At 41.8% G+C, this 8,026-nt stretch overlaps 1 pseudogene; it reads left to right on the forward strand.

The window, feature by feature from the left end:
- The first annotated feature begins 5,503 nt into the window (after positions 1 to 5,503).
- On the forward strand, positions 5,504 to 6,763 carry LOC148121130 (adenylate kinase 4, mitochondrial pseudogene; annotated as a pseudogene).
- Positions 6,764 to 8,026: the final 1,263 nt, after the last annotated feature.

Raw genomic sequence — 8,026 nt, forward strand, 5'->3', positions numbered from 1 at the left:
AGCACCTAATGTCCACTGAGCCCTCAGAGTTCCTCTTTTATACCCTGGCCTGAAACCCCACCCAGAAATATGGGATATACTTGTTTCAAAACATTAGAGGTGTCTATATGCCACAGTATGCTAATCGTAAGTACAAAGAGAAAAATCCAGGGCCAGTGAGATGTCTCAGCAGGTAAAGGTGCTTGCTTACCACATGCATGAAAGTAATTTTTAAAAATAAGAAAATACAATCTAACAGACAGACATATGTCATCCTCTAGTGTCAGAAGCACAATTGTTCACAATTTTGTGTCACAATTGTAGACCTCAACCTTCTCTGGACTTCACTGGCCACCAATATCTACACTACCATTCTGATCCCAGAATTCCCTGCCCTTCCTGGTCCCCCTCCCTCTGAGTGTGCCTGTACTCCAGGATTTCAGCTTTTCCTTTTTCCCTGTTTTGCATATCCTGTGGAAATACAGAAGTTCCTTTCTTAATTTCAGAAAATTCCACAAATAAACAAACCATCTGCCAAAAAGTGAGATTTGTCTAAGAGCAAGCAGGGTAATGATATCTCCTGCGGCACACCACAATAACTAGGGGCTTGAGAATACGTGTTATTAGCATGTTCACTGAGCTGCCTCAAATCGCATTTGGAGGCAGGCATGATATAAATAAATAAACACGTTCCTTGAATCCTTACTGTTTGAGGTTTAGTGAGCTGCTTCAATCTTGGAAGCACATTAAAATGGCTGTTACATAATTGGATTTCGTTGCTATTAGGGTGCAGCTCTCCAAGTTTTACCACGTAGTTCATGTTCAAGAAGAAGCAACAGCTTTATCTGGATAGAAATGCTAGCAGTGAGGTGACTTTGGGCTCACTTGAAGGATGGGGAAAGAGAGAAGAGTATACAAATTCCCATGTTCCTACTCTACAAGTGGTATGGTATTTTTGGTAGATAGATGAGTCAATGGGCATACTAGCTGTCAAAATATTTGCTGTGTTGGCCTATGACATTTTCTACTACTAAATTTAGACTTCAGATTGTTCATAGCTCTTAAACTAGGAAGCTCTGATGTATTCAGTGACTTTCTTTAAAATGGAAATTCTAAATAAGGAAATATCTGTAATGCTTACATTTGGGAAGCTGAGGCTGGAGGATTATGAGTTTGAGACTAGACATGCTACATAGAATGTGAAAAAAAAACAAGCTAAAAGCTCAACCCAAATCAAGCCAAAGAAAATTAAAAAAAAAAAAAAACTAACAACACCAAAACCCCACAAGACATATTAAAAAGGAAATGCTTCTCACTTGAGTCGGTTACTTATCTTTTCTCATTGGAAGATTGTTTTATATACTTCATCTGGCACATTTTCTATTTTATTTTTATTTTATCTTATGTAGATTTATTTACTTTATTTTACATGTGTGATTATTTTGCTTGCATGTGTGTCTGTGAAGCATGTGTGTGCCTAGAACTTGTGAAAGTCAGAAGGTCATTGGATCCCCTCGAACTGGAATTATAGACAGTTGTGAGTTGTCATGTGGGTACTGGGAATTGAACCTAGGTACTCTGGAAGAACAGTCAGTGGTCTTAACCACTGAGCCATCTTTTCAACTCCTGGAATACTCTAAAATATGCTCTATATGGCTGTGCTTGACTTCTTTCAATAAGAAATTTTTAGTTTTTAAAGCCACCAGCAGAGGAAGGCATCTCTCCTTTCCTTGAAGATTTGAAACAGAGAAAAAAGAGCAAGCCTTTTCCCAAATGTCTGAAAAACAGCTAGAAACACTGACCAAAGGTGATGTTGGATTGGTGTATTCTCTTAGACAAACATGGCTACTATCAAACTTAGAGGCACATAGAATTTTAGGGATGAAGACAGAAAGCAGAATTGTGCATGAGAAATTTAGTTTTAAGGCCAGCTATTGGATAGATTTGAAGGGAAACAGCAGTTACAAGTTCAGAATATAGCTGAGGCTTGAGCTTTGGTCCTCCAACAGAGGGACCCAATTTAATTAGTGGAGATATAGCACAGTTTAGAGATAGCTAGGGGGACACAGATTGCCCTGGCTGTTAACAGAAGAGTTTATCTCTTTCAGGGTAGCTGGGGGAACAGATAGCAGAACGATTAGTTGAAGAATGAGTCCCTGCAGCAAGCAACACTGATAGAACAGATTTCCCCCCAGCAACTTCTTAGGCTCTTATTTTAGAAAAAGAAAGGAGTTTGCAGAACCTGTTCATTCAGGGCTACACAGTGTGGTAGGGAGAGGGAGTTAGCATGCATGGCATGAATGTGTTTAAGAATGAGGCCATGTAAAAAGGACCTAAGAGAAAGTACAGAAAAGATTGTTTTACAAGAAAGGCAGGTGCACGCCAGAGGCAAGGATATTATATGATAAGCAGGGATGACCTAGATGCACTGGAAATCTATAATCTCAGATAAGAATGGTGCTTCTGGAATCAAGACCAAAAGGTCATAGATAGCCCTTAGGAGACCAAGATTCTTAAGATAAATGTGAACAAAATGGCAAAAAAATGTGGTTATATGTGTCCGTCAGTGGAATACTGATAGGCATGCTTCAACACTACTTGCAGAAGGGGTCTTCAGGGGAAAGCAGACACTGAATGTTCAATTGGTTGGGAATAAATCAGACCAGGAGCACTCTCCAAGGAAAGTTTTAGAATCAGAATTTTTCTACCCTTTCTGTTCATTTAAAGTATATTATTCATGGGGCAGTTCTTGCTCCCCTGGCTTCTGTCTGCTGATGGAAGGGATGAGGTTAGAATCTTAGATTTGTTATATGTCCCCACTTCCAACCCATATGGTATTATTGAGAACAGAATTAATGATTCCTACCAACTGTCACTTAAATACAATGCTTAATACTTTTTGTTTACCAGAGGAAAATACTTATACCAATAGGAATAATACTGTTAGTGTGTCTTCAGTGGTCTGCCAGGCAGGGCTCTCTGAGATTTCTCTGCTTTCACTGCTGCTGCCTCTGGTCACAGGGATCCCCAAGACAAGAAAGGTAAGACACCTGGCTGTTGGAGAAAAAATTGCCCAGATTGCTTGTCCAGGGTCTGACCTCTCCAGCAATTCTTGTTTTGTTTTTAGTTATTATTATTATTATTATTAGGGACGTCTTACATCACAGGAAAATTGGAAGGAAGTTATAGAATATTCTATATAGCCTGCAATCCTCACATGATCTTCATCTGCCCCATGATCTATGTTTCTTACCAGGAATATGCCTTTGCTAGAATTAGGCATTAACATGTCTTTACCATATGTTCCATGGCAATAGCAAAGACACATATGCATGATTGTAGTTTTGAGGTTTATATTAAATTTGTTTACTTATATATATATATATATCAGGCAATATACCGTTTACCTTGGACATTCTTTTTCTCTGCCTCACCTTCCTCCTTCTCTTCTTCCTCTTTCAAATACTCAGGTATTTGAAAAGTTCCAGGTGAGAAGATACACATATTTATAAAGCTTCCTAGATACAGTTGTTGTGTCGTCTCTATGGTTGAGAAGTTCAGGCATGGCTTTGCTCATTATCTTTCGAAGACTTAGTCTGTGGTCTCATTTGAGACTTGACTAGGCAAAGATTTGCTTTCAAGTTCATGTTGTTTGCAATTAGTTTCTTAATGCTCGGTGGCCCAAGAGTCTCACTTCTTGCTGGCCATTATTTAGAGGCTGCTTCAATTTCTTGACATGACTTCTCATTTTCTCGAAGCCAAAAAGAAGAAGCTTCTTTACAAGAGCTGCATGACATTTTTACTTAATGTCAGTGTGCAGTTGTAATTACATATACTTTGCCACCTTCCCTACATTCAGCAAGGCAGAAACAAGTCATGCTGTGTATACATACTACTCAAAGCAGGGAGAATGCTGAAGTAGTTAAGTACTGGGAAGCAGGAACCATGAGGACTATCTTAGAGGAATCACTCCACCTATTATCTATAATCCTTTCAAAGGCCTTAGTTTTAATGATAAAAATAAGTAGAGGGGTTTTATTTACTCATTCAAAAACATTTCACTCAAATGGCACTATCTGTATATCCAGTCCTGCCTTCAATAGCAGATTTATGAATTGACTATAGTAAAACATAGTAAATTCTGTTAGAAGCATGCAGAAAACCCAGGGAAGAGTACCTGGTCTTCTTTGGTTGACGGTCATCCTTTAATCTGGCTAAGATTCTAGAGGGGATTACTGCAGGGATAGTTTGATAGTCCAAACTAGGCATGCCTAAAAGTTTCATGTTTTTTTTCTCTCTCAGAAAGATGCTGAGGATAGTATGAAAGCTCAGAATATCTGAACAAAAGCACTGAAAGAAGTTCTTGCTTTTTCTTCTGAAAATAGAAGTGGACAGAAATCTACTATAAGTAAAGCCATTGTTGATAGAGAAAACATGCTCAAAGGTCACTCACCAGACCTCCCTAATCAATGAACCTATTGGCTAGATTTACTGGAAGGCAGCCCCTTTGTCAATGACAGAGCTCAGTCTTTGTCCTGCTCTCCTGGGACATTTTCATTGATGAGGCAAATGACTTTCAGGATCTGATGACTGCAGAGAGAAACAATGACAATGAGTTGTGACAATCAAAATAAAAACTGGATAATTGGTAACAGCAGCTGGGTTCTAACAGAACATGCATTTCTAAGACTCTTGAACTTCCTTCTCTTGGACCCAAAAGGCCAAGGCAAGGAGTGATTTGAGGAAAATGAATTATCAACTTAGGAACTTACATTGCTCAATTTGAATATGAACTATTTATGTGATACTGTTGCTATAAGGAATACTGCAAATTAAATGGCAATGCACATTTGTTGAAACGATGTCAAGAGGTACAAGGACAAACAGTTTAGAGTTTCTCAACTGTGAGGTTTTGTGTTAAAGAGTCATCTATTATAGTCACATCTTTATTTATTTGCTTGGTTTTTGAGGCAGCATCTCTCCTAGTAACTTGGACTGGTTTTGAACTTGCAGTCTCCTTTATTCATCTTCCTTACAGTTGGAATTACAGGTATGCACCACCACACTTGCTTTAAGGATATAGGGGCAGATTCAGCCTACATGATTAGAGGATAATTAGTCACCATGGAGAGCTTGAGACATTTATAAGACCAGGAAAGGGATGCTTCAGAAGGGAATCTCTTTGAATTACTTGGAAGTCTATTTTGTATGAAGGGAATGGTACTCAGGATTGATTTGCTGGGGAAATAGGAGAACTTCTACAAGGTGCTCTAAGATCAGCTTTGGAACTCTGAACCATGAGCAATTGGAAAGATTGGCTTAGAGTGTGTGTTCACTGTCAAAGGGGTATTTTAGTAGTATGGTGGAAAATCTGATAGGATGTTGATTGGCTCAAGCCCTGGATATATAATTGGGTGGGAGAATGGAATTTAACGTCCTTCCAAAGTCTCAGGCAGTGGGTTTCAATCACTATTATCCAAGGAAGTTTAAAAATGCCATGTATGGGCAGGCAAATCCCCGCGTGCGGAGGGTACCGAGGCAGGGGCTGTCGGGCCAAGTGAGCAGGCTGCCGTCCACGCCATCCCTTCCCCTCCAAAGCCATGGCTTCCAAACTCCTGCGCGCGGTCATCCTCGGGCCGCCAGGCTCGGGTAAAGGCACCGTATGCCAGAGGATCGCCCAGAACTTTGGCCTCCAGCATCTCTCCAGCGGCCACTTCTTGCAGGAGAACCTCAAGGCTAGCACGGAAGTTGGCGACACGGCAAAGCAGTACCTAGAAAAAGGTCTTTTGGTTCCAGATCATGTGATCACACGTCTAATGGTGTCAGAACTGGAGACCCGGAGCACCCAACACTGGCTGCTAGACGGATTCCCGAGGACGTGAGTACAGGCAGAAGCCTTGGACAGAATCTGTGATGTGGACCTAGTGATTAGTCTGAATATTCCTTTTGAGACACTTAAGGATCGTCTGAGCCAAAGATGGATTCACCCTTCTAGCGGGAGAGTCTATAACTTGGACTTCAACCCTCCTCTAGTGCTGGGAGTTGATGACATCACTGGTGAGCCACTTGTCCAACAAGAAGATGATAAACCCGAGGCAGTTGCTGCGAAACTATGACGGTACAAGGATGCGGCAAAACCCGTCATCGAACCGTACAAGAGCCGCGGAGTGCTCCATCAATTCTCCAGGACGGAGACTAACAAAATATGGCCCTATGTTTACACACTTTTCTCAAACAAGATCGCGCCAATTCAGTCCAAAGAAGCATACTGAGCCTGCCCTTGGAAGAAGCCAGAAGACGTGGTCGTTCATTCAATCATGTGTGTAGTCCTGGTGCCCTGGCCACATTAGAAGCTAGCTGAGATAGCTTGCATCAGTTTCAGTGAATGAAGTAATGAGGAAAAACCTAGTGGGTAGAAAGCATCCATGAAGACACCCTCCTCCTGCCTTTGAAAAGAGAACGTAGAGCTCTGCAGGGGCAAAAGCGAGCCCAGGCTGGATTTCCACCCGTGTTGAGCCCGTACTCCAGATGGGTTGCAGCCATGCACTGCTATCGTGATCTGTTTGCTCGCGATGGTGGTGGAATCTCTGGTTCGTGCCACCTTCCACAGGCTAGTGAACCACGGCGCTGTCAGCCTGAGAACTTGAAGAGCTGTAGTCCTGGCTTGTCCTCCACCATACCCTCCTTGATGATAATTGAATTGATGCTAATTGAGCTCAGCGACTGCTTCTCCATGGCGACTGCTCCACCCTCTGATCTCAGACACCCTAGTTTCTGCTGACTGTGTCCTCTCTCCTGTGTCCTCTCTCCTGCTCGCTCTCTTCATAAGCTGTTCGGTAACATGATAGTCCCCGCCTTTATCCCTCTAACCTCCTCTCTCTTCACACTGAGAACCAGGGGAACTGAGCCAGGCAGAGAGCTCACTTTGTGAAACAGCTGCTCTGACTGTCTTGAACCCACTCTGTACCTTCTATTGTTTAAAAACGATTAAAAATGATTCCCTAAAATTTTTGGGAATTCTCAAAAAAAAAAAAAACCAACAAGGGAAATGTTCACTTAAGGAAATGTGGGACGATCGTCTCTTCTGCATAGAAGTAGTAATCACGTGGAAATCACTGGACTAATGAGATGGTTTCGGCTTCTTTATTCAAGGCAAGGTGAATATTGAATGTGCTGCTAATTATAATGCTGACAATGTTTTTTTTGTCTGAGAGATCCAGGCAGATGGCAAGAAGTCGGTTAAGGGAGCAAGCCTGTGGGCTTGGAGCCTCTTGCACTAGGCATCCAGTGCACCTGCACTGAGTAAGACGGCTTTGCCACTGTGGGAATGCAGAATCTTCTCCTTTTCTTCCTATTCCAAAGATGCAGTCTATAGGTAGCCATGAAGTCCAGAAATGAAGATGCTAATATCTTGTCAATCATCATGTCAATAAAACATTTGTTGAAAGAAAAAAGTGCCATGTATATCTTGATTTTATTCCTGCTCTAAGAAATAATTATTTCAAATTATTTCATGTTTGATTCTTGTGTGTGTGTGTGTGTGTGTGTGTGTGTGTGTGTGTGTGTGTGTGAATGTGTGTGTGTGTACAGGCCAGAGGCTAACCTCAGGTGGCCTCCGATAGGATAGTGTTTTCTGCCTTATTGTTTGAGACAGCATCCCAGCTTCCCAGCATCACAGAACCCAATGCTATCAGCTCCAGGGATCTGTCTATTTCAGTGACCCCTGAGGTAAGGTTACAAACACCTCCGAAATGCGGATGCCTGAGCTCAGGTCTTCATGCTTGTGTCCCATGACCTTTATGGACTGAGTTTCTGCCCAGATCTATATGTGCCTTTTCTCCTCCTTCTTCTCCCCTTTTGCCATATTTGAGACAGAGTTTCAGGTAGACCACTAGGCTGGCTTCAAACTTATTATGTCTCAGGATGACCTTGAACTTCTGATCCTCCTTCCTACAGTCCGGTTCTGGGCTTGCAAGAATGACCATGAAGCTCAGATTTTGTGATACTGGAAATGGAACCCAGGGCTGTGTGCACGCTAGACAATTAC

This window comes from Myodes glareolus, chromosome 8, assembly GCF_982192425.1.
Source record: "Myodes glareolus chromosome 8, mMyoGla1.1, whole genome shotgun sequence".
NCBI classification, from domain to species: Eukaryota; Metazoa; Chordata; class Mammalia; order Rodentia; family Cricetidae; genus Myodes; species Myodes glareolus.